The sequence below is a fragment of the Narcine bancroftii genome, chromosome 8, assembly GCF_036971445.1.
Source record: "Narcine bancroftii isolate sNarBan1 chromosome 8, sNarBan1.hap1, whole genome shotgun sequence".
In the NCBI taxonomy this organism is placed as follows: Eukaryota; Metazoa; Chordata; class Chondrichthyes; order Torpediniformes; family Narcinidae; genus Narcine; species Narcine bancroftii.
The window spans coordinates 126343233-126370587 of NC_091476.1; positions in this window are offsets into that span (position 1 = coordinate 126343233).

The window sequence follows — 27355 nt, forward strand, 5'->3', positions numbered from 1 at the left end:
TCTGATGCTCCTCTGATGCTCCTCTGATGCTCCTCTGATGCTCCTCTGATGCTCCTCTGATGCACCACTGATGCTCCTCTGATGCTCCTCTGATGCTCCTCTGATGCTCCTCTGATTCTCCTCTGATGCTCCTCTGATGCTCCTCTGATGCTCCTCTGAGGCTCCTCTGAGGCTCCTCTGATGCTCCTCTGATGCTCCTCTGATCCTCCTCTGATGCTCCTCTGATGCTCCTCTGATGCTCCTCTGATGCTCCTCTGATGCTCCTCTGATGCTCCTCTGATGCTCCTCTGATGCTCCTCTGATCCTCCTCTGATGCTCCTCTGATGCTCCTCTGATGCTCCTCTGATGCTCCTCTGATGCTCCTCTGATGCTCCAATGATGCTCCTCTGATGCTCCTGTGATGCTCCTCTGATGCTCCTCTGATGCTCCTGTGATGCTCCTCTGATGCTCATCTGATGCTCCTCTGCTGTTCCTCTGATGCTCCACTGATGCTCCAATGATGCTCCTCTGATGCTCCTGTGATGCTCCTCTGATGCTCCTCTGATGCTCCTCTGATGCTCCTCTGATGCTCCTCTGATGCTCCTTCTCCTACTCCTGCTCCTCTGATGCTCCTCTGATGACCTCTGATGCTCCTGCTCCTGCTCCTGCTCCTGCTCCTGCTCCTCTGATGCTCCTCTGATGGTCCTGCTCCTGCTCCTGCTCCTGCTCCTGCTCCTGCTCCTGCTCCTGCTCCTGCTCCTCTGATGCTCCTCTGATGCTCCTGCTCCTGCACCTGCTCCTGCTCCTGCTCCTGCTCCTGCTCCTGCTCCTGCTCCTGCTCCTACTCCTCTGATGCTCCTCTGATGCTCCTGCTCCTGCACCTGCTCCTGCTCCTGCTCCTGCTCCTCTGATGCTCCTCTGATGCTCCTCTGATGCTCCTCTGATGCTCCTCTGATGCTCCACTGATGCTCCTCTGATGCTCCTCTGATGCTCCTCTGATGCTCCTCTGATGCTCCTCTGATGCTCCTCTGATGCTCCTCTGATGCTCCTCTGATGCTCCTCTGATGCTCCTCTGATGCTCCAATGATGCACCTCTGATGCTCCTGTGATGCTCCTGTGATGCTCCTGTGATGCTCCTCTGATGCTCCTCTGATGCTCCTCTGATGCTGCTCTGATGCTCCTCTGATCCTCCTCTGATCCTACTCTGATGCTCCTCTGATGCTCCTCTGATGCTCCTCTGATGCTCCTCTGATGCTCCTCTGATGCTCCTCTGATGCTCCTCTGATGCTCCTCTGAGGCTCCTCTGAGGCTCCTCTGAGGCTCCTCTGAGGCTCCTCTGATGCTCCTCTGATGCTCCTCTGATTCTCCTCTGAGGCTCCTCTGATGCTCCTCTGATGCTCCTCTGATGCTCCTCTGATGCTCCTGTGATGCTCCTCTGATGCTCCTCTGCTGCTCCTCTGATGCTCCTCTGATGCTCCTCTGATGCTCCTCTGATGCTCCTCTGATGCTCCTCTGATGCTCCTCTGATGCTCCTCTGATCCTCCTCTGATGCTCCTCTGATGCCTCTCTGATGCTCCTCTGATGCTCCTCTGATGCTCCTGTGATGCTCCTCTGATGCTCCTCTGATCCTCCTCTGATGCTACTCTGATGCTCCTCTGATGCTCTTCTGATGCTCCTCTGATGCTCCTCTGATGCTCCTCTGAGGCTCCTCTGATGCTCCTCTGATGCTCCTCTGATGCTCCTCTGATGCTCCTCTGATGCTCCTCTGATGCTCCACTGATGCTCCTCTGATGCTCCTCTGATGCTCCTCTGATGCTCCTCTGATGCTCCTCTGATGCTCCTCAGATGCTCCTCTGATGCTCCTCTGATGCTCCTCTGAGGCTCCTCTGATGCTCCTCTGATGCTCCTCTGATACTCCTCTGATGCTCCTCTGATGCTCCTCTGATGCTCCTCTGATGCTCCTCTGATGCTCCTCTGATGCTCCTCTGATCCTCCTCTGATGCTCCTCTGATCCTCCTCTGATGCTCCTCTGATGCTCCTCTGATGCTCCTCTGATGCTCCTCTGATGCTCCTCTGATGCTCCAATGATGCTCCTCTGATGCTCCTGTGATGCTCCTCTGATGCTCCTCTGATGCTCCGGTGATGCTCCTCTGATGCTCATCTGATGCTCCTCTGCTGTTTTTCTGATGCTCCACTGATGCTCCAATGATGCTCCTCTGATGCTCCTGTGATGCTCCTCTGATGCTCCTCTGATGCTCCTGTGATGCTCCTCTGATGCTCATCTGATGCTCCTCGCTGTTCCTCTGATGCTCCTCTGATGCTCCTCTGATGCTCCTCTGAGGCTCCTCTGATGCTCCTCTGATGCTCCTCTGATGCTCCTCTGATGCTCCTCTGATGCTCCTCTGATGCTCCTGTGATGCTCCTCTGATGCTCCTGTGATCCTCCTCTGATGCTCCTCTGATACTCCTCTGATGCTCCTCAGATGCTCCTCTGATGCTCCTCTGATGCTCCTCTGATGCTCCTCTGATGCTCCTCTGATGCACCTCTGATGCTCCTCTGATGCTCCTCTGATGCTCCTCTGATGCTCCTCTGATACTCCTCTGATGCTCCTCAGATGCTCCTCTGATGCTCCTCTGATACTCCTCTGATGCTCCTCAGATGCTCCTCTGATGCTCCTCTGATGCTCCTCTGATGCTCCTCTGATGCTCCTCTGATGCTCCTCTGATCCTCCTCTGATGCTCCTCTGATGCTCCTCTGATGCTCCTCTGATGCTCCTCTGATGCTCCTCTGATGCTCCTCTGATGCTCCTCTGATGCTCCTCTGATCCTCCTCTGATGCTCCTCTGATGCTCCTCTGATGCTCCTCTGATGCTCCTCTGATGCTCCTCTGATGCTCCTCTGATGCTCCTCTGATGCTCCTCTGATCCTCCTCTGATGCTCCACTGATGCTCCTCTGATGCTCCTCTGATGCTCCTCTGATGCTCCTCTGATGCTCCTGCTCCTGCTCCTGCTCCTGCTCCTGCTCCTGCTCCTGCTCCTGCTCCTGCTCCTCTGATGCTCCTCTGATGCTCCTCTGATGCTCCTCTGATGCTCCTCTGATGCTCCTCTGATGCTCCTCTGATGGTCCTCTGATGCTCCTCTGATCCTCCTCTGATGCTCCACTGATGCTCCTCTGATGCTCCACTGATGCTCCTCTGATGCTCCTCTGATGCTCCTCTGATGCTCCTCTGATGCTCCTCTGATGCTCCTCTGACGCTCCTCTGATGCTCCTCTGATGCTCCTCTGATGCTCCTGCTCCTGCTCCTGCTCCTCTGATGCTCCTCTGATGACCTCTGATGCTCCTGCTCCTGCTCCTGCTCCTGCTCCTGCTCCTGCTCCTGCTCCTCTGATGCTCCTCTGATGCACCTCTGATCCTCCTCTGATGCTCCTCTGATGCTCCTCTGATGCTCCTCTGATGCTCCTCTGATGCTCCTCTGATGCACCTCTGATGCTCCTCTGATGCACCTCTGATGCTCCCCTGATGCTCCTCTGATACTCCTCTGATGCTCCTCAGATGCTCCTCTGATGCTCCTCTGATGCTCCTCTGATGCTCCTCTGATACTCCTCTGATGCTCCTCAGATGCTCCTCTGATGCTCCTCTGATGCTCCTCTGATGCTCCTCTGATGCTCCTCTGATGCACCTCTGATGCTCCTCTGATGCACCTCTGATGCTCCCCTGATGCTCCTCTGATACTCCTCTGATGCTCCTCAGATGCTCCTCTGATGCTCCTCTGATACTCCTCTGATGCTCCTCAGATGCTCCTCTGATGCTCCTCAGATGCTCCTCTGATGCTCCTCTGATGCTCCTCTGATGCTCCTCTGATCCTCCTCTGATGCTCCTCTGATGCTCCTCTGATGCTCCTCTGATGCTCCTCTGATGCTCCTCTGATCCTCCTCTGATGCTCCTCTGATGCTCCTCTGATGCTCCTCTGATGCTCCTCTGATGCTCCTCTGATGCTCCTCTGATGCTCCTCTGATGCTCCTCTGATCCTCCTCTGATGCTCCACTGATGCTCCTCTGATGCTCCTCTGATGCTCCTCTGATGCTCCTCTGATGCTCCTCTGATGCTCCTCTGATGCTCCTGCTCCTGCTCCTGCTCCTGCTCCTGCTCCTGCTCCTGCTCCTGCTCCTGCTCCTGCTCCTCTGATGCTCCTCTGATGCTCCTCTGATGCTCCTCTGATGCTCCTCTGATGCTCCTCTGATGCTCCTCTGATGCTCCTCTGATCCTCCTCTGATGCTCCACTGATGCTCCTCTGATGCTCCACTGATGCTCCTCTGATGCTCCTCTGATGCTCCTCTGATGCTCCTCTGATGCTCCTCCGATGCTCCTCTGACGCTCCTCTGATGCTCCTCTGATGCTCCTCTGATGCTCCTGCTCCTGCTCCTGCTCCTCTGATGCTCCTCTGATGACCTCTGATGCTCCTGCTCCTGCTCCTGCTCCTGCTCCTGCTCCTCTGATGCTCCTCTGATGCTCCTCTGATCCTCCTCTGATGCTCCTCTGATGCTCCTCTGATGCTCCTCTGATGCTCCTCTGATGCTCCTCTGAGGCTCCTCTGATGCTCCTCTGATGCTCCTCTGATGCTCCTCTGATGCTCCTCTGATGCTCCTCTGATGCTCCTGTGATGCTCCTCTGATGCTCCTCTGATGCTCCTCTGATGCTCCTGTGATGCTCCTCTGATGCTCCTCCGCTGCTCCTCTGATGCTGATCTTATTCTCCTCTGATGCTCCTTTGATGCTCATCTGATGCTCCTCTGATGCTCCTCTGATGCTCCTCTGATCCTCCTCTTATGCTCCTCTGATGCTCCTCTGATGCTCCTCTGATGCTCCTCTGAGGCTCCTCTGATGCTCCTCTGATGCTCCTCTGATGCTCCTCTGATGCTCCTCTGATGCTCCTCTGATACTCCTCTGATGCTCCTCTGATGCTCCTGTGATGCTCCAGTGATGCTCCTCTGCTGCTCCTCTGATGCTCATCTGATGCTCCTCTGATTCTCCTCTGATGCTCCTCTGATGCTCCTCTGATGCTCCTCTGATCCACCTCTGATGCTCCTCTGATGCTCCTCTGATGCTCCTCTGATGCTCCTGTGATGCTCCTCTGATGCTCCTCTGCTGCTCCTCTGATGCTCATCTGATGCTCCTCTGATTCTCCTCTGATGCTCCTCTGATGCTCCTCTGATGCTCCTCTTATGCTCCTCTGATCCTCCTCTGATGCTCCTCTGATGCTGCTCTGATGCTCCTCTGATGCTCCTCTGATGCTCCTCTGATGCTACTCTGATGCTCCTCTGATGCTCCTCTGATGCTCCTCTGATGCTCCTCTGATGCTCCTCTGATGCTCCTCTGATGCTCCTCTGATGCTCCTCTGATCCTCCTCTGCTGCTCCTCTGGTGCTCCTCTGATGCTCCTCTGATGCTCCTCTGATGCTCCTCTGATGCTCCTCTGATGCTCCTGTGATGCTCCTCTGATGCTCCTGTGATCCTCCTCTGATGCTCCTCTGATGCTCCTCTGATGCTCCTCTGATCCTCCTCTGATGCTCCTCTGATGCTCCTCTGATGCTCCTCTGATGCTCCTGCTCCTGCTCCTGCTCCTCTGATGCTCCTCTGATGACCTCTGATGCTCCTGCTCCTGCTCCTGCTCCTGCTCCTGCTCCTGCTCCTGCTCCTCTGATGCTCCTCTGATGCACCTCTGATCCTCCTCTGATGCTCCTCTGATGCTCCTCTGATGCTCCTCTGATGCTCCTCTGATGCTCCTCTGATGCACCTCTGATGCTCCTCTGATGCACCTCTGATGCTCCCCTGATGCTCCTCTGATACTCCTCTGATGCTCCTCAGATGCTCCTCTGATGCTCCTCTGATGCTCCTCTGATGCTCCTCTGATACTCCTCTGATGCTCCTCAGATGCTCCTCTGATGCTCCTCTGATGCTCCTCTGATGCTCCTCTGATGCTCCTCTGATGCACCTCTGATGCTCCTCTGATGCACCTCTGATGCTCCCCTGATGCTCCTCTGATACTCCTCTGATGCTCCTCAGATGCTCCTCTGATGCTCCTCTGATACTACTCTGATGCTCCTCAGATGCTCCTCTGATGCTCCTCAGATGCTCCTCTGATGCTCCTCTGATGCTCCTCTGATGCTCCTCTGATCCTCCTCTGATGCTCCTCTGATGCTCCTCTGATGCTCCTCTGATGCTCCTCTGATGCTCCTCTGATGCTCCTCTGATGCTCCTCTGATCCTCCTCTGATGCTCCTCTGATGCTCCTCTGATGCTCCTCTGATGCTCCTCTGATGCTCCTCTGATGCTCCTCTGATGCTCCTCTGATGCTCCTCTGATCCTCCTCTGATGCTCCACTGATGCTCCTCTGATGCTCCTCTGATGCTCCTCTGATGCTCCTCTGATGCTCCTGCTCCTGCTCCTGCTCCTGCTCCTGCTCCTGCTCCTGCTCCTGCTCCTGCTCCTGCTCCTCTGATGCTCCTCTGATGCTCCTCTGATGCTCCTCTGATGCTCCTCTGATGCTCCTCTGATGCTCCTCTGATGCTCCTCTGATGCTCCTCTGATCCTCCTCTGATGCTCCACTGATGCTCCTCTGATGCTCCACTGATGCTCCTCTGATGCTCCTCTGATGCTCCTCTGATGCTCCTCTGATGCTCCTCCGATGCTCCTCTGACGCTCCTCTGATGCTCCTCTGATGCTCCTCTGATGCTCCTGCTCCTGCTCCTGCTCCTGCTCCTGCTCCTCTGATGCTCCTCTGATGCTCCTCTGATCCTCCTCTGATGCTCCTCTGATGCTCCTCTGATGCTCCTCTGATGCTCCTCTGATGCTCCTCTGAGGCTCCTCTGATGCTCCTCTGATGCTCCTCTGATGCTCCTCTGATGCTCCTCTGATGCTCCTCTGATGCTCCTGTGATGCTCCTCTGATGCTCCTCTGATGCTCCTCTGATGCTCCTGTGATGCTCCTCTGATGCTCCTCTGCTGCTCCTCTGATGCTGATCTTATTCTCCTCTGATGCTCCTCTGATGCTCATCTGATGCTCCTCTGATGCTCCTCTGATGCTCCTCTGATCCTCCTCTTATGCTCCTCTGATGCTCCTCTGATGCTCCTCTGATGCTCCTCTGAGGCTCCTCTGATGCTCCTCTGATGCTCCTCTGATGCTCCTCTGATGCTCCTCTGATGCTCCTCTGATACTCCTCTGATGCTCCTCTGATGCTCCTGTGATGCTCCAGTGATGCTCCTCTGCTGCTCCTCTGATGCTCATCTGATGCTCCTCTGATTCTCCTCTGATGCTCCTCTGATGCTCCTCTGATGCTCCTCTGATCCACCTCTGATGCTCCTCTGATGCTCCTCTGATGCTCCTCTGATGCTCCTGTGATGCTCCTCTGATGCTCCTCTGCTGCTCCTCTGATGCTCATCTGATGCTCCTCTGATTCTCCTCTGATGCTCCTCTGATGCTCCTCTGATGCTCCTCTTATGCTCCTCTGATCCTCCTCTGATGCTCCTCTGATGCTGCTCTGATGCTCCTCTGATGCTCCTCTGATGCTCCTCTGATGCTACTCTGATGCTCCTCTGATGCTCCTCTGATGCTCCTCTGATGCTCCTCTGATGCTCCTCTGATGCTCCTCTGATGCTCCTCTGATGCTCCTCTGATCCTCCTCTGCTGCTCCTCTGATGCTCCTCTGATGCTCCTCTGATGCTCCTCTGATGCTCCTCTGATGCTCCTCTGATGCTCCTGTGATGCTCCTCTGATGCTCCTGTGATCCTCCTCTGATGCTCCTCTGATGCTCCTCTGATGCTCCTCTGATCCTCCTCTGATGCTCCTCTGATGCTCCTCTGATGCTCCTCTGATGCTCCTCTGATGCTCCTCTGATGCTCCTCTGATGCTCCTCTGAGGCACCTCTGAGGCTCCTCTGATTCACTTCTGATTCTCCTCTGATGCTCTTCTGATGCTCCTCTGATGCTCCTGTGATGCTCCTCTGATGCTCCTGTGATGCTCCTCTGCTGTTCCTCTGATGTTCCTCTGATGCTCCTCTGATGCTCCTCTGATGCTCCTCTGATGCTCCTCTGAGGCTCCTCTGATGCTCCTCTGATGCTCCTCTGATCCTCCTCTGATGCTCCTCTGATACTCCTGATGCTCCTCTGATGCTCCTCTAATGCTCCTATGATGCTCCTCTGATGCTCCTCTGATGCTCCTCTGATGCTCCTCTGATGCTCCTCTGATGCTCCTCTGATGCTCCTCTGATGCTCCTCTGATGCTCCTCTGATCCTCCTCTGATGCTCCTCTGATGCTCCTCTGATGCTCCTCTGATGCTCCTCTGATGCTCCTCTGATGTTCCTCTGATGCTCCTGCTCCTGCTCCTGCTCCTGCTCCTGCTCCTGCTCCTGCTCCTGCTCCTGCTCCTGCTCCTGCTCCTGCTCCTGTTCCTGCTCCTGCTGCTGCTCCTGCTCCTGCACCTCTGATGCTCCTCTGCTCTTCCTCTGATGTTCCTCTGATGCTCCTCTGATGCTCCTCTGATGCTCCTCTGATGCTCCTCTGAGGCTCCTCTGATGCTCCTCTGATGCTCCTCTGATGCTCCTCTGATGCTCCTCTGATCCTCCTCTGATGCTCCTCTGATGCTCCTCTGATGCTCCTCTGATGCTCCTCTGATGCTCCTCTGATGCTCCTCTGATCCTCCTCTGCTGCTCCTCTGATGCTCCTCTGATGCCTCTGTGATGCTCCTCTGATGCTCCTCTGATTCTCCTCTGATGCTCCGCTGATGCTCCTCTGATGCTCCTCTGATGCACCTCTGATGATCCTCTGATCCTCCTCTGATGCTCCACTGATGCTCCTCTGATGCTCCTGTGATGCTCCTGTAATGCTCCTCTGATTCTCCTCTGATGCTCCTCTGATGCTCCTCTGATGCTCCTCTTATGCTCCTCTGATCCTCCTCTGATGCTCCTCTGATGCTGCTCTGATGCTCCTCTGATGCTCCTCTGATGCTCCTCTGATGCTACTCTGATGCTCCTCTGATGCTCCTCTGATGCTCCTCTGATGCTCCTCTGATGCTCCTCTGATGCTCCTCTGATGCTCCTCTGATGCTCCTCTGATCCTCCTCTGCTGCTCCTCTGATGCTCCTCTGATGCTCCTCTGATGCTCCTCTGATGCTCCTCTGATGCTCCTCTGATGCTCCTGTGATGCTCCTCTGATGCTCCTGTGATCCTCCTCTGATGCTCCTCTGATGCTCCTCTGATGCTCCTCTGATCCTCCTCTGATGCTCCTCTGATGCTCCTCTGATGCTCCTCTGATGCTCCTCTGATGCTCCTCTGATGCTCCTCTGATGCTCCTCTGAGGCACCTCTGAGGCTCCTCTGATTCACTTCTGATTCTCCTCTGATGCTCCTCTGATGCTCCTCTGATGCTCCTGTGATGCTCCTCTGATGCTCCTGTGATGCTCCTCTGCTGTTCCTCTGATGATCCTCTGATGCTCCTCTGATGCTCCTCTGATGCTCCTCTGATGCTCCTCTGAGGCTCCTCTGATGCTCCTCTGATGCTCCTCTGATCCTCCTCTGATGCTCCTCTGATACTCCTGATGCTCCTCTGATGCTCCTCTGATGCTCCTCTGATGTTCCTCTGATGCTCCTGCTCCTGCTCCTGCTCCTGCTCCTGCTCCTGCTCCTGCTCCTGCTCCTGCTCCTGCTCCTGCTCCTGCTCCTGCTCCTGCTCCTGTTCCTGCTCCTGCTGCTGCTCCTGCTCCTGCACCTCTGATGCTCTTCTGCTGTTCCTCTGATGTTCCTCTGATGCTCCTCTGATGCTCCTCTGATGCTCCTCTGATGCTCCTCTGAGGCTCCTCTGATGCTCCTCTGATGCTCCTCTGATGCTCCTCTGATGCTCCTCTGATCCTCCTCTGATGCTCCTCTGATGCTCCTCTGATGCTCCTCTGATGCTCCTCTGATGCTCCTCTGATGCTCCTCTGATGCTCCTCTGATCCTCCTCTGCTGCTCCTCTGATGCTCCTCTGATGCCTCTGTGATGCTCCTCTGATGCTCCTCTGATTCTCCTCTGATGCTCCGCTGATGCTCCTCTGATGCTCCTCTGATGCACCTCTGATGATCCTCTGATCCTCCTCTGATGCTCCACTGATGCTCCTCTGATGCTCCTGTGATGCTCCTGTAATGCTCCTCAGATTCTCCTCTGATGCTCCTCTGATGCTCCTCTGATGCTCCTCTGATGCTCCTCTGATGCTCCTCTGATGCTCCTCTGATGCTCCTCTGATGTTCCTCTGATGCTCCTCTGATGCTCCTTTGATGCTCCTGCTCCTGCACCTGCTCCTGCTCCTGCTCCTGCTCCTGCTCCTGCTCCTGCTCCTGCTCCTGCTCCTGCTCATGCTCCTGCTCATGCTCCTGCCCCTGCTCCTGCTCCTGCTCCTGCTCCTGCTCCTGCTCCTGCTCCTGCTCCTGCTCCTGCTCCTGCTCCTGTTCCTGCTCCTGCTGCTGCTCCTGCTCCTGCACCTCTGATGCTCCTCTGATGCACCTCTGATGCTCCTCTGATGCTCCTCTGATACTCCTCTGATGCTCCTTAGATGCTCCTCTGATGCTCCTCTGATGCTCCTCTGACGCTCCTCTGATGCCTCTGTGATGCTCCTCTGATGCTCCTCTGATTCTCCTCTGATGCTCCGCTGATGCTCCTCTGATGCTCCTCTGATGCTCCTCTGATGATCCTCTGATCCTCCTCTGATGCTCCACTGATGCTCCTCTGATGCTCCTGTGATGCTCCTGTAATGCTCCTCTGATTATCCTCTGATGCTCCTCTGATGCTCCTCTGATGCTCCTCTGATGCTCCTCTGATGCTCCTGTGATGCTCCTCTGATGCTCCTCTGATGCTCCTCTGATGCTCCTCTTATGCTCCTCTGATGCTCCTCTGATGCTCCTGTGATGCTCCTCTGATGCTCCTCTGATGCTCCTCTGATGCTCCTGTGATGCTCCTCTGATGCTCCTCTGCTGCTCCTCTGATGCTGATCTGATTCTCCTCTGATGCTCCTCTGATGCTCCTCTGATGCTCCTCTGATGCTCCTCTGATGCTCCTCTGATCCTCCTCTGATGCTCCTCTGATGCTCCTCTGATGCTCCTCGTAGGCTCTTCTGATGCTCCTCTGATGCTCCTCTGATGCTCCTCTGATGCTCCTCTGATGCTCCTCTGATACTCCTCTGATGCTCCTCTGATGCTCCTGTGATGCTCCTCTGATGCTCCTCTGCTGCTCCTCTGATGCTCATCTGATGCTCCTCTGATTCTCCTCTGATGCTCCTCTGATGCTCCTCTGATGCTCCTGTGATGCTCCTCTGATGTTCCTCTGCTGCTCCTCTGATGCTCATCTGATGCTCCTCTGATTCTCCTCTGATGCTCCTCTGATGCTCCTCTGATGCTCCTCTTATGTTCCTCTGATCCTCCTCTGATGCTCCTCTGATGCTCCTCTGATGCTCCTCTGATGCTCCTCTGATGCTCCTCTGATGCTACTCTGATGCTACTCTGATGCTCCTCTGATGCTCCTCTGATGCTCCTCTGATGCTCCTCTGATGCTCCTCTGATGCTCCTCTGATCCTCCTCTGCTGCTCCTCTGATGCTCCTCTGATGCTCCTCTGATGCTCCTCTGATGCTCCTCTGATGCTCCTCTGAGGCTCCTCTGATGCTCCTCTGATGCTCCTCTGATGCTCCTCTGATGCTCCTCTGATGCTCCTCTGATGCTCCTCTGATGCTTCTGTGATGCTCCTCTGATGCTCCTGTGATCCTCCTCTGATGCTCCTCTGATGTTCCTCTGATGCTCCTCTGATCCTCCTCTGATGCTCCTGTGATGCTCCTCTGATGCTCCTCTGATGCTCCTCTGATGCTCCTCTGATGCTCCTCTGATGCTCCTCTGAGGCACCTCTGAGGCTCCTCTGATTCTCTTCTGATGCTCCTCTGATGCTCCTCTGATGCTCCTCTGATGCTCCTGTGATGCTCCTCGTAGGCTCCTCTGATGCTCCTCTGATGCTCCTCTGATGCTCCTCTGATGCTCCTCTGATGCTCCTCTGATACTCCTCTGATGCTCCTCTGATGCTCCTGTGATGCTCCTCTGATGCTCCTCTGATGCTCCTCTGATGCTCCTCTGATGCTCCTCTGATACTCCTCTGATGCTCCTCTGATGCTCCTGTGATGCTCCTCTGATGCTCCTCTGCTGCTCCTCTGATGCTCATCTGATGCTCCTCTGATTCTCCTCTGATGCTCCTCTGATGCTCGTCTGATGCTCCTGTGATGCTCCTCTGATGCTCCTCTGCTGCTCCTCTGATGCTCATCTGATGCTCCTCTGATTCTCCTCTGATGCTCCTCTGATGCTCCTCTGATGCTCCTCTTATGCTCCTCTGATCCTCCTCTGATGCTCCTCTGATGCTCCTCTGATGCTCCTCTGATGCTCCTCTGATGCTCCTCTGATGCTACTCTGATGCTCCTCTGATGCTCCTCTGATGCTCCTCTGATGCTCCTCTGATGCTCCTCTGATGCTCCTCTGATCCTCCTCTGCTGCTCCTCTGATGCTCCTCTGATGCTCCTCTGATGCTCCTCTGATGCTCCTCTGAGGCTCCTCTGATGCTCCTCTGATGCTCCTCTGATGCTCCTCTGATGCTCCTCTGATGCTCCTCTGATGCTCCTCTGATGCTCCTGTGATGCTCCTCTGATGCTCCTGTGATCCTCCTCTGATGCTCCTCTGATGTTCCTCTGATGCTCCTCTGATCCTCCTCTGATGCTCCTCTGATGCTCCTCTGATGCTCCTCTGATGCTCCTCTGATGCTCCTCCGATGCTCCTCTGATGCTCCTCTGAGGCACCTCTGAGGCTCCTCTGATTCTCTTCTGATGCTCCTCTGATGCTCCTCTGATGCTCCTCTGATGCTCCTGTGATGCTCCTCTGATGCTCCTGTGATGCTCCTCTGCTGTTCCTCTGATGTTCCTCTGATGCTCCTCTGATGCTCCTCTGATGCTCCTCTGATGCTCCTCTGAGGCTCCTCTGATGCTCCTCTGATGCTCCTCTGATCCTCCTCTGATGCTCCTCTGATACTCCTCTGATGCTCCTCTGATGCTCCTCTGATGCTCCTATGATGCTCCTCTGATGCTCCTCTGATGCTCCTCTGATGCTCCTCTGATGCTCCTCTGATGCTCCTCTGATGCTCCTCTGATGCTCCTCTGATGCTCCTCTGATCCTCCTCTGATGCTCCTCTGATCCTCCTCTGATGCTCCTCTGATACTCCTCTGATGCTCCTCTGATGCTCCTCTGATGCTCCTATGATGCTCCTCTGATGCTCCTCTGATGCTCCTCTGATGCTCCTCTGTTGCTCCTCTGATGCTCCTCTGATGCTCCTCTGATGCTCCTCTGATGCTCCTCTGATGCTCCTCTGAGGCTCCTCTGATGCTCCTCTGATGCTCCTCTGATCCTCCTCTGATCTCCTCTAATACTCCTCTGATGCTCCTCTGATGCTCCTCTGATGCTCCTCTGATCCTCCTCTGATGCTCCTCTGATGCTCCTCTGATGCTCCTCTGATGCTCCTATGATGCTCCTGCTCCTGCTCCTGCTCCTGCTCCTGCTCCTGCTCCTGCTCCTGCTCCTGCTCCTGCTCCTGCTCCTGCTCCTGTTCCTGCTCCTGCTGCTGCTCCTGCTCCTGCACCTCTGATGCTCCTCTGATGCACCTCTGATGCTCCTCTGATGCTCCTCTGATACTCCTCTGATGCTCCTTAGATGCTCCTCTGATGCTCCTCTGATGCTCCTCTGATGCTCCTCTGATGCCTCTGTGATGCTCCTCTGATGCTCCTCTGATTCTCGTCTGATGCTCCTCTGATGCTCCTCTGATGCTCCTCTGATGATCCTCTGATCCTCCTCTGATGCTCCACTGATGCTCCTCTGATGCTCCTGTGATGCTCCTGTAATGCTCCTCTGATTCTCCTCTGATGCTCCTCTGATGCTCCTCTGATGCTCCTCTGATGCTCCTCTGATGCTCCTCTGATGCTCCTCTGATGTTCCTCTGATGTTCCTCTGATGCTCCTCTGATGCTCCTTTGATGCTCCTGCTCCTGCTCCTGCTCCTGCTCCTGCTCCTGCTCCTGCTCCTGCTCCAGCTCCTGCTCCTGCTTCTGCTCCTGCTCCTGCTCCTGCTCCTGCTCCTGCTCATGCTCCTGCCCCTGCCCCTGCTCCTGCTCCTGCTCCTGCTCCTGCTCCTGCTCCTGCTCCTGCTCCGGCTCCTGCTCCGGCTCCTGCTCCGGCTCCTGCTCCTGCACCTCTGATGCTCCTGCTCCGGCTCGATGCTCCTCTGATGCACCTCTGATGCTCCTCTGATGCTCCTCTGATGCTCCACTGATGCTCCTCAGATGCTCCTCTGATGCACCTCTGATGCTCCTCTGATGCTCCTATGATGCTCCTCTGATGCTCCTCAGATGCTCCTCTGATGCACCTCTGATGCTCCTCTGATGCTCCTCTGATGCTCCTCTGATGCTCCTCTGATGCTCCTCTGTTGCTCCTCTGATGCTCCTCTGATGCTCCTCTGATGCTCCAATGATGCTCCAATGATGCTCCACTGATGCTCCTGTGATGCCCCTCTGATGCTCCTCTGATGCTCCTCTGATGCTCCTCTGATGCTCCTCTGATGCTCCTCTGATGCTCCTCTGATGCTCCTCTGATGCTCATCTGATGCTCCTCTGATACTCCTCTGATGCTCCTCTGAGGCTCCTCTGATGCTCCTCTGATGCTCCTCTGATGCTCCTCTGATGCTCCTCTGATGCTCCTGTGATGCTCCTCTGATGCTCCTCAGATGCTCCTCTGATGCACCTCTGATGCTCTTCTGATGCTCCTCTGATGCTCCTCTGATGCTCCTCTGATGCTCCTCTGTTGCTCCTCTGATGCTCATCTGATGCTCCTCTGATGCTCCAATGATGCTCCTCAGATGCTCCTCTGATGCTCCTCTGATGCTCCTCTGATGCTCCTCTGATGCACCTCTGATGCTCCTCTGATGCTCCTCTGATGCTCCTCTGATGCTCCTCTGATGCTCCTCTGATGCTCCTCTGATGCTCATCTGATACTCCTCTGATACTCCTCTGATGCTCCTCTGAGGCTCCTCTGATGCTCCTCTGATGCTCCTCTGATGCTCCTCTGATGCTCCTCTGATGCCTCTGTGATGCTCCTCTGATGCTCCTCTGATTCTCCTCTGATGCTCCGCTGATGCTCCTCTGATGCTCCTCTGATGCTCCTCTGATCCTCCTCTGATGCTCCTCTGATGCTCCTCTGATGCTCCTCTGATGCTCCTCTGATGCTCCTCTTATGCTCCTCTGATGCTCCTCTGATGCTCCTGTGATGCTCCTCTGATGCTCCTCTGATGCTCCTCTGATGCTCCTGTGATGCTCCTCTGATGCTCCTCTGCTGCTCCTCTGATGCTGATCTGATTCTCCTCTGATGCTCCTCTGATGCTCCTCTGATGCTCCTCTGATGCTCCTCTGATGCTCCTCTGATCCTCCTCTGATGCTCCTCTGATGCTCCTCTGATGCTCCTCGTAGGCTCTTCTGATGCTCCTCTGATGCTCCTCTGATGCTCCTCTGATGCTCCTCTGATGCTCCTCTGATACTCCTCTGATGCTCCTCTGATGCTCCTGTGATGCTCCTCTGATGCTCCTCTGCTGCTCCTCTGATGCTCATCTGATGCTCCTCTGATTCTCCTCTGATGCTCCTCTGATGCTCCTCTGATGCTCCTGTGATGCTCCTCTGATGTTCCTCTGCTGCTCCTCTGATGCTCATCTGATGCTCCTCTGATTCTCCTCTGATGCTCCTCTGATGCTCCTCTGATGCTCCTCTTATGTTCCTCTGATCCTCCTCTGATGCTCCTCTGATGCTCCTCTGATGCTCCTCTGATGCTCCTCTGATGCTCCTCTGATGCTACTCTGATGCTACTCTGATGCTCCTCTGATGCTCCTCTGATGCTCCTCTGATGCTCCTCTGATGCTCCTCTGATGCTCCTCTGATCCTCCTCTGCTGCTCCTCTGATGCTCCTCTGATGCTCCTCTGATGCTCCTCTGATGCTCCTCTGATGCTCCTCTGAGGCTCCTCTGATGCTCCTCTGATGCTCCTCTGATGCTCCTCTGATGCTCCTCTGATGCTCCTCTGATGCTCCTCTGATGCTTCTGTGATGCTCCTCTGATGCTCCTGTGATCCTCCTCTGATGCTCCTCTGATGTTCCTCTGATGCTCCTCTGATCCTCCTCTGATGCTCCTGTGATGCTCCTCTGATGCTCCTCTGATGCTCCTCTGATGCTCCTCTGATGCTCCTCTGATGCTCCTCTGAGGCACCTCTGAGGCTCCTCTGATTCTCTTCTGATGCTCCTCTGATGCTCCTCTGATGCTCCTCTGATGCTCCTGTGATGCTCCTCGTAGGCTCCTCTGATGCTCCTCTGATGCTCCTCTGATGCTCCTCTGATGCTCCTCTGATGCTCCTCTGATACTCCTCTGATGCTCCTCTGATGCTCCTGTGATGCTCCTCTGATGCTCCTCTGATGCTCCTCTGATGCTCCTCTGATGCTCCTCTGATACTCCTCTGATGCTCCTCTGATGCTCCTGTGATGCTCCTCTGATGCTCCTCTGCTGCTCCTCTGATGCAAATCTGATGCTCCTCTGATTCTCCTCTGATGCTCCTCTGATGCTCGTCTGATGCTCCTGTGATGCTCCTCTGATGCTCCTCTGCTGCTCCTCTGATGCTCATCTGATGCTCCTCTGATTCTCCTCTGATGCTCCTCTGATGCTCCTCTGATGCTCCTCTTATGCTCCTCTGATCCTCCTCTGATGCTCCTCTGATGCTCCTCTGATGCTCCTCTGATGCTCCTCTGATGCTCCTCTGATGCTACTCTGATGCTCCTCTGATGCTCCTCTGATGCTCCTCTGATGCTCCTCTGATGCTCCTCTGATGCTCCTCTGATGCTCCTCTGATCCTCCTCTGCTGCTCCTCTGATGCTCCTCTGATGCTCCTCTGATGCTCCTCTGATGCTCCTCTGATGCTCCTCTGAGGCTCCTCTGATGCTCCTCTGATGCTCCTCTGATGCTCCTCTGATGCTCCTCTGATGCTCCTCTGATGCTCCTCTGATGCTCCTCTGATGCTCCTGTGATGCTCCTCTGATGCTCCTGTGATCCTCCTCTGATGCTCCTCTGATGTTCCTCTGATGCTCCTCTGATCCTCCTCTGATGCTCCTCTGATGCTCCTCTGATGCTCCTCTGATGCTCCTCTGATGCTCCTCCGATGCTCCTCTGATGCTCCTCTGAGGCACCTCTGAGGCTCCTCTGATTCTCTTCTGATGCTCCTCTGATGCTCCTCTGATGCTCCTCTGATGCTCCTGTGATGCTCCTCTGATGCTCCTGTGATGCTCCTCTGCTGTTCCTCTGATGTTCCTCTGATGCTCCTCTGATGCTCCTCTGATGCTCCTCTGATGCTCCTCTGAGGCTCCTCTGATGCTCCTCTGATGCTCCTCTGATCCTCCTCTGATGCTCCTCTGATACTCCTCTGATGCTCCTCTGATGCTCCTCTGATGCTCCTATGATGCTCCTCTGATGCTCCTCTGATGCTCCTCTGATGCTCCTCTGATGCTCCTCTGATGCTCCTCTGATGCTCCTCTGATGCTCCTCTGATGCTCCTCTGATCCTCCTCTGATGCTCCTCTGATCCTCCTCTGATGCTCCTCTGATACTCCTCTGATGCTCCTCTGATGCTCCTCTGATGCTCCTATGATGCTCCTCTGATGCTCCTCTGATGCTCCTCTGATGCTCCTCTGATGCTCCTCTGATGCTCCTCTGATGCTCCTCTGATGCTCCTCTGATGCTCCTCTGATGCTCCTCTGAGGCTCCTCTGATGCTCCTCTGATGCTCCTCTGATCCTCCTCTGATCTCCTCTGATACTCCTCTGATGCTCCTCTGATGCTCCTCTGATGCTCCTCTGATCCTCCTCTGATGCTCCTCTGATGCTCCTCTGATGCTCCTCTGATGCTCCTATGATGCTCCTGCTCCTGCTCCTGCTCCTGCTCCTGCTCCTGCTCCTGCTCCTGCTCCTGCTCCTGCTCCTGCTCCTGCTCCTGTTCCTGCTCCTGCTGCTGCTCCTGCTCCTGCACCTCTGATGCTCCTCTGATGCACCTCTGATGCTCCTCTGATGCTCCTCTGATACTCCTCTGATGCTCCTTAGATGCTCCTCTGATGCTCCTCTGATGCTCCTCTGATGCTCCTCTGATGCCTCTGTGATGCTCCTCTGATGCTCCTCTGATTCTCCTCTGATGCTCCGCTGATGCTCCTCTGATGCTCCTCTGATGCTCCTCTGATGATCCTCTGATCCTCCTCTGATGCTCCACTGATGCTCCTCTGATGCTCCTGTGATGCTCCTGTAATGCTCCTCTGATTCTCCTCTGATGCTCCTCTGATGCTCCTCTGATGCTCCTCTGATGCTCCTCTGATGCTCCTCTGATGCTCCTCTGATGTTCCTCTGATGTTCCTCTGATGCTCCTCTGATGCTCCTTTGATGCTCCTGCTCCTGCTCCTGCTCCTGCTCCTGCTCCTGCTCCTGCTCCTGCTCCTGCTCCTGCTCCTGCTTCTGCTCCTGCTCCTGCTCCTGCTCCTGCTCCTGCTCATGCTCCTGCCCCTGCCCCTGCTCCTGCTCCTGCTCCTGCTCCTGCTCCTGCTCCTGCTCCTGCTCCGGCTCCTGCTCCGGCTCCTGCTCCGGCTCCTGCTCCTGCACCTCTGATGCTCCTGCTCCGGCTCGATGCTCCTCTGATGCACCTCTGATGCTCCTCTGATGCTCCTCTGATGCTCCACTGATGCTCCTCAGATGCTCCTCTGATGCACCTCTGATGCTCCTCTGATGCTCCTATGATGCTCCTCTGATGCTCCTCAGATGCTCCTCTGATGCACCTCTGATGCTCCTCTGATGCTCCTCTGATGCTCCTCTGATGCTCCTCTGATGCTCCTCTGTTGCTCCTCTGATGCTCCTCTGATGCTCCTCTGATGCTCCAATGATGCTCCAATGATGCTCCACTGATGCTCCTGTGATGCCCCTCTGATGCTCCTCTGATGCTCCTCTGATGCTCCTCTGATGCTCCTCTGATGCTCCTCTGATGCTCCTCTGATGCTCCTCTGATGCTCATCTGATGCTCCTCTGATACTCCTCTGATGCTCCTCTGAGGCTCCTCTGATGCTCCTCTGATGCTCCTCTGATCCTCCTCTGATCTCCTCTAATACTCCTCTGATGCTCCTCTGATGCTCCTCTGATGCTCCTCTGTTGCTCCTCTGATGCTCCTCTGATGCTCCTCTGATGCTCCTCTGATGCTCCTCTGATGCTCCTCTGAGGCTCCTCTGATGCTCCTCTGATGCTCCTCTGATCCTCCTCTGATCTCCTCTAATACTCCTCTGATGCTCCTCTGATGCTCCTCTGATGCTCCTCTGATCCTCCTCTGATGCTCCTCTGATGCTCCTCTGATGCTCCTCTGATGCTCCTATGATGCTCCTGCTCCTGCTCCTGCTCCTGCTCCTGCTCCTGCTCCTGCTCCTGCTCCTGCTCCTGCTCCTGCTCCTGCTCCTGTTCCTGCTCCTGCTGCTGCTCCTGCTCCTGCACCTCTGATGCTCCTCTGATGCACCTCTGATGCTCCTCTGATGCTCCTCTGATACTCCTCTGATGCTCCTTAGATGCTCCTCTGATGCTCCTCTGATGCTCCTCTGATGCTCCTCTGATGCCTCTGTGATGCTCCTCTGATGCTCCTCTGATTCTCGTCTGATGCTCCTCTGATGCTCCTCTGATGCTCCTCTGATGATCCTCTGATCCTCCTCTGATGCTCCACTGATGCTCCTCTGATGCTCCTGTGATGCTCCTGTAATGCTCCTCTGATTCTCCTCTGATGCTCCTCTGATGCTCCTCTGATGCTCCTCTGATGCTCCTCTGATGCTCCTCTGATGCTCCTCTGATGTTCCTCTGATGTTCCTCTGATGCTCCTCTGATGCTCCTTTGATGCTCCTGCTCCTGCTCCTGCTCCTGCTCCTGCTCCTGCTCCTGCTCCTGCTCCAGCTCCTGCTCCTGCTTCTGCTCCTGCTCCTGCTCCTGCTCCTGCTCCTGCTCATGCTCCTGCCCCTGCCCCTGCTCCTGCTCCTGCTCCTGCTCCTGCTCCTGCTCCTGCTCCTGCTCCGGCTCCTGCTCCGGCTCCTGCTCCGGCTCCTGCTCCTGCACCTCTGATGCTCCTGCTCCGGCTCGATGCTCCTCTGATGCACCTCTGATGCTCCTCTGATGCTCCTCTGATGCTCCACTGATGCTCCTCAGATGCTCCTCTGATGCACCTCTGATGCTCCTCTGATGCTCCTATGATGCTCCTCTGATGCTCCTCAGATGCTCCTCTGATGCACCTCTGATGCTCCTCTGATGCTCCTCTGATGCTCCTCTGATGCTCCTCTGATGCTCCTCTGTTGCTCCTCTGATGCTCCTCTGATGCTCCTCTGATGCTCCAATGATGCTCCAATGATGCTCCACTGATGCTCCTGTGATGCCCCTCTGATGCTCCTCTGATGCTCCTCTGATGCTCCTCTGATGCTCCTCTGATGCTCCTCTGATGCTCCTCTGATGCTCCTCTGATGCTCATCTGATGCTCCTCTGATACTCCTCTGATGCTCCTCTGAGGCTCCTCTGATGCTCCTCTGATGCTCCTCTGATGCTCCTCTGATGCTCCTCTGATGCTCCTGTGATGCTCCTCTGATGCTCCTCAGATGCTCCTCTGATGCACCTCTGATGCTCTTCTGATGCTCCTCTGATGCTCCTCTGATGCTCCTCTGATGCTCCTCTGTTGCTCCTCTGATGCTCATCTGATGCTCCTCTGATGCTCCAATGATGCTCCTCAGATGCTCCTCTGATGCTCCTCTGATGCTCCTCTGATGCTCCTCTGATGCACCTCTGATGCTCCTCTGATGCTCCTCTGATGCTCCTCTGATGCTCCTCTGATGCTCCTCTGATGCTCCTCTGATGCTCATCTGATACTCCTCTGATACTCCTCTGATGCTCCTCTGAGGCTCCTCTGATGCTCCTCTGATGCTCCTCTGATGCTCCTCTGATGCTCCTCTGATGCCTCTGTGATGCTCCTCTGATGCTCCTCTGATTCTCCTCTGATGCTCCGCTGATGCTCCTCTGATGCTCCTCTGATGCTCCTCTGATCCTCCTCTGATGCTCCTCTGATGCTCCTCTGATGCTCCTCTGATGCTCCTCTGATGCTCCTCTTATGCTCCTCTGATGCTCCTCTGATGCTCCTGTGATGCTCCTCTGATGCTCCTCTGATGCTCCTCTGATGCTCCTGTGATGCTCCTCTGATGCTCCTCTGCTGCTCCTCTGATGCTGATCTGATTCTCCTCTGATGCTCCTCTGATGCTCCTCTGATGCTCCTCTGATGCTCCTCTGATGCTCCTCTGATCCTCCTCTGATGCTCCTCTGATGCTCCTCTGATGCTCCTCGTAGGCTCTTCTGATGCTCCTCTGATGCTCCTCTGATGCTCCTCTGATGCTCCTCTGATGCTCCTCTGATACTCCTCTGATGCTCCTCTGATGCTCCTGTGATGCTCCTCTGATGCTCCTCTGCTGCTCCTCTGATGCTCATCTGATGCTCCTCTGATTCTCCTCTGATGCTCCTCTGATGCTCCTCTGATGCTCCTGTGATGCTCCTCTGATGTTCCTCTGCTGCTCCTCTGATGCTCATCTGATGCTCCTCTGATTCTCCTCTGATGCTCCTCTGATGCTCCTCTGATGCTCCTCTTATGTTCCTCTGATCCTCCTCTGATGCTCCTCTGATGCTCCTCTGATGCTCCTCTGATGCTCCTCTGATGCTCCTCTGATGCTACTCTGATGCTACTCTGATGCTCCTCTGATGCTCCTCTGATGCTCCTCTGATGCTCCTCTGATGCTCCTCTGATGCTCCTCTGATCCTCCTCTGCTGCTCCTCTGATGCTCCTCTGATGCTCCTCTGATGCTCCTCTGATGCTCCTCTGATGCTCCTCTGAGGCTCCTCTGATGCTCCTCTGATGCTCCTCTGATGCTCCTCTGATGCTCCTCTGATGCTCCTCTGATGCTCCTCTGATGCTTCTGTGATGCTCCTCTGATGCTCCTGTGATCCTCCTCTGATGCTCCTCTGATGTTCCTCTGATGCTCCTCTGATCCTCCTCTGATGCTCCTGTGATGCTCCTCTGATGCTCCTCTGATGCTCCTCTGATGCTCCTCTGATGCTCCTCTGATGCTCCTCTGAGGCACCTCTGAGGCTCCTCTGATTCTCTTCTGATGCTCCTCTGATGCTCCTCTGATGCTCCTCTGATGCTCCTGTGATGCTCCTCGTAGGCTCCTCTGATGCTCCTCTGATGCTCCTCTGATGCTCCTCTGATGCTCCTCTGATGCTCCTCTGATACTCCTCTGATGCTCCTCTGATGCTCCTGTGATGCTCCTCTGATGCTCCTCTGATGCTCCTCTGATGCTCCTCTGATGCTCCTCTGATACTCCTCTGATGCTCCTCTGATGCTCCTGTGATGCTCCTCTGATGCTCCTCTGCTGCTCCTCTGATGCAAATCTGATGCTCCTCTGATTCTCCTCTGATGCTCCTCTGATGCTCGTCTGATGCTCCTGTGATGCTCCTCTGATGCTCCTCTGCTGCTCCTCTGATGCTCATCTGATGCTCCTCTGATTCTCCTCTGATGCTCCTCTGATGCTCCTCTGATGCTCCTCTTATGCTCCTCTGATCCTCCTCTGATGCTCCTCTGATGCTCCTCTGATGCTCCTCTGATGCTCCTCTGATGCTCCTCTGATGCTACTCTGATGCTCCTCTGATGCTCCTCTGATGCTCCTCTGATGCTCCTCTGATGCTCCTCTGATGCTCCTCTGATGCTCCTCTGATCCTCCTCTGCTGCTCCTCTGATGCTCCTCTGATGCTCCTCTGATGCTCCTCTGATGCTCCTCTGATGCTCCTCTGAGGCTCCTCTGATGCTCCTCTGATGCTCCTCTGATGCTCCTCTGATGCTCCTCTGATGCTCCTCTGATGCTCCTCTGATGCTCCTCTGATGCTCCTGTGATGCTCCTCTGATGCTCCTGTGATCCTCCTCTGATGCTCCTCTGATGTTCCTCTGATGCTCCTCTGATCCTCCTCTGATGCTCCTCTGATGCTCCTCTGATGCTCCTCTGATGCTCCTCTGATGCTCCTCCGATGCTCCTCTGATGCTCCTCTGAGGCACCTCTGAGGCTCCTCTGATTCTCTTCTGATGCTCCTCTGATGCTCCTCTGATGCTCCTCTGATGCTCCTGTGATGCTCCTCTGATGCTCCTGTGATGCTCCTCTGCTGTTCCTCTGATGTTCCTCTGATGCTCCTCTGATGCTCCTCTGATGCTCCTCTGATGCTCCTCTGAGGCTCCTCTGATGCTCCTCTGATGCTCCTCTGATCCTCCTCTGATGCTCCTCTGATACTCCTCTGATGCTCCTCTGATGCTCCTCTGATGCTCCTATGATGCTCCTCTGATGCTCCTCTGATGCTCCTCTGATGCTCCTCTGATGCTCCTCTGATGCTCCTCTGATGCTCCTCTGATGCTCCTCTGATGCTCCTCTGATCCTCCTCTGATGCTCCTCTGATCCTCCTCTGATGCTCCTCTGATACTCCTCTGATGCTCCTCTGATGCTCCTCTGATGCTCCTATGATGCTCCTCTGATGCTCCTCTGATGCTCCTCTGATGCTCCTCTGATGCTCCTCTGATGCTCCTCTGATGCTCCTCTGATGCTCCTCTGATGCTCCTCTGATGCTCCTCTGAGGCTCCTCTGATGCTCCTCTGATGCTCCTCTGATCCTCCTCTGATCTCCTCTGATACTCCTCTGATGCTCCTCTGATGCTCCTCTGATGCTCCTCTGATCCTCCTCTGATGCTCCTCTGATGCTCCTCTGATGCTCCTCTGATGCTCCTATGATGCTCCTGCTCCTGCTCCTGCTCCTGCTCCTGCTCCTGCTCCTGCTCCTGCTCCTGCTCCTGCTCCTGCTCCTGCTCCTGTTCCTGCTCCTGCTGCTGCTCCTGCTCCTGCACCTCTGATGCTCCTCTGATGCACCTCTGATGCTCCTCTGATGCTCCTCTGATACTCCTCTGATGCTCCTTAGATGCTCCTCTGATGCTCCTCTGATGCTCCTCTGATGCTCCTCTGATGCCTCTGTGATGCTCCTCTGATGCTCCTCTGATTCTCCTCTGATGCTCCGCTGATGCTCCTCTGATGCTCCTCTGATGCTCCTCTGATGATCCTCTGATCCTCCTCTGATGCTCCACTGATGCTCCTCTGATGCTCCTGTGATGCTCCTGTAATGCTCCTCTGATTCTCCTCTGATGCTCCTCTGATGCTCCTCTGATGCTCCTCTGATGCTCCTCTGATGCTCCTCTGATGCTCCTCTGATGTTCCTCTGATGTTCCTCTGATGCTCCTCTGATGCTCCTTTGATGCTCCTGCTCCTGCTCCTGCTCCTGCTCCTGCTCCTGCTCCTGCTCCTGCTCCTGCTCCTGCTCCTGCTTCTGCTCCTGCTCCTGCTCCTGCTCCTGCTCCTGCTCATGCTCCTGCCCCTGCCCCTGCTCCTGCTCCTGCTCCTGCTCCTGCTCCTGCTCCTGCTCCTGCTCCGGCTCCTGCTCCGGCTCCTGCTCCGGCTCCTGCTCCTGCACCTCTGATGCTCCTGCTCCGGCTCGATGCTCCTCTGATGCACCTCTGATGCTCCTCTGATGCTCCTCTGATGCTCCACTGATGCTCCTCAGATGCTCCTCTGATGCACCTCTGATGCTCCTCTGATGCTCCTATGATGCTCCTCTGATGCTCCTCAGATGCTCCTCTGATGCACCTCTGATGCTCCTCTGATGCTCCTCTGATGCTCCTCTGATGCTCCTCTGATGCTCCTCTGTTGCTCCTCTGATGCTCCTCTGATGCTCCTCTGATGCTCCAATGATGCTCCAATGATGCTCCACTGATGCTCCTGTGATGCCCCTCTGATGCTCCTCTGATGCTCCTCTGATGCTCCTCTGATGCTCCTCTGATGCTCCTCTGATGCTCCTCTGATGCTCCTCTGATGCTCATCTGATGCTCCTCTGATACTCCTCTGATGCTCCTCTGAGGCTCCTCTGATGCTCCTCTGATGCTCCTCTGATGCTCCTCTGATGCTCCTCTGATGCTCCTGTGATGCTCCTCTGATGCTCCTCAGATGCTCCTCTGATGCACCTCTGATGCTCTTCTGATGCTCCTCTGATGCTCCTCTGATGCTCCTCTGATGCTCCTCTGTTGCTCCTCTGATGCTCCTCTGATGCTCCTCTGATGCTCCAATGATGCTCCTCAGATGCTCCTCTGATGCTCCTCTGATGCTCCTCTGATGCACCTCTGATGCTCCTCTGATGCTCCTCTGATGCTCCTCTGATGCTCCTCTGATGCTCCTCTGATGCTCCTCTGATGCTCATCTGATACTCCTCTGATACTCCTCTGATGCTCCTCTGAGGCTCCTCTGATGCTCCTCTGATGCTCCTCTGATGCTCCTCTGATGCTCCTCTGATGCCTCTGTGATGCTCCTCTGATGCTCCTCTGATTCTCCTCTGATGCTCCGCTGATGCTCCTCTGATGCTCCTCTGATGCTCCTCTGATCCTCCTCTGATGCTCCTCTGATGCTCCTCTGATGCTCCTCTGATGCTCCTCTGAGGATCCTCGGATGCTCCTCTGATGCTCCTCTGATGCTCCTCTGATGCTCCTCTGATGCTCCTCTGATGCTCCTGTGATGCTCCTCTGATGCTCCTCTGATGCTCCTCTGATGCTCCTGTGATGCTCCTCTGATGCTCCTCTGCTGCTCCTCTGATGCTGATCTGATTCTCCTCTGATGCTCCTCTGATGCTCCTCTGATGCTCCTCTGATGCTCCTCTGATGCTCCTCTGATCCTCCTCTGATGCTACTCTGATGCTCCTCTGATGCTCCTCTGATACTCCTCTGATGCTCCTCTGATGCTCCTCTGAGGCTCCTCTGATGCTCCTCTGATGCTCCTCTGATGCTCCTCTGATGCTCCTCTGATGCTCCTCTGATACTCCTCTGATGCTCCTCTGAGGCTCCTCTGATGCTCCTCTGATGCTCCTCTGATGCTCCTCTGATGCTCCTCTGATGCTCCTCTGATGCTCCTCTGATGCTCCTCTGATGCTCCTCTGATGCTCCTCTGATGCTCCTCTGATCCTCCTCTGCTGCTCCTCTGATGCTCCTCTGATGCTCCTCTGATGCTCCTCTGATGCTCCTCTGATGCTCCTCTGAGGCTCCTCTGAGGCTCCTCTGAGGCTCCTCTGATGCTCCTCTGATGCTCCTCTGATGCTCCTCTGATGCTCCTCTGATGCTCCTGTGATACTCCTCTGATGCTCCTGTGATCCTCCTCTGATGCTCCTCTGATGCTCCTCTGATGCTCCTCTGATCCTCCTCTGATGCTCCTCTGATGCTCCTCTGATGCTCCTCTGATGCTCCTCTGATGCTCCTCTGAGGCACCTCTGAGGCTCCTCTGAGGCTCCTCTGATTCTCTTCTGATGCTCCTCTGATGCTCCTCTGATGCTCCTCTGATGCTCCTGTGATGCTCCTCTGATGCTCCTGTGATGCTCCTCTGCTGTTCCTCTGCTGTTCCTCTGATGCTCCTCTGATGCTCGTCTGATGCTCCTCTGATTCTCCTCTGAGGCTTCTCTGATGCTCCTCTGATGCTCCTCTGATCCTCCTCTGATGCTCCTCTGATGCTCCTCTGATGCTCCTCTGATGCTCCTATGATGCTCCTCTGATGCTCCTCTGATGCTCCTCTGATGCTCCTCTGATGCTCTTCTGATGCTCCTCTGATGCTCCTCTGATGCTCCTCTGATGCTCCTCTGATCCTCCTCTGATGCTCCTCTGATGCTCCTCTGATGCTCCTCTGATGCTCCTCTGATGCTCCTCTGATGCTCCTCTGATGCTCCTGCTCCTGCTCCTGCTCCTGCTCCTGCTCCTGCTCCTGCTCCTGCTCCTGCTCCTGCTCCTGCTCCTGCTCCTGCTCCTGCTCCTGCTCCTGCTCCTGCTCCTGCTCCTGCTCCTGTTCCTGCTCCTGCTGCTGCTCCTGCTCCTGCACCTCTGATGCTCCTCTGATGCACCTCTGATGCTCCTCTGATGCTCCTCTGATACTCCTCTGATGCTCCTTAGATGCTCCTCTGATGCTCCTCTGATGCTCCTCTGATGCCTCTGTGATGCTCCTCTGATGCTCCTCTGATTCTCCTCTGATGCTCCGCTGATGCTCCTCTGATGCTCCTCTGATGCTCCTCTGATGATCCTCTGATCCTCCTCTGATGTTCCACTGATGCT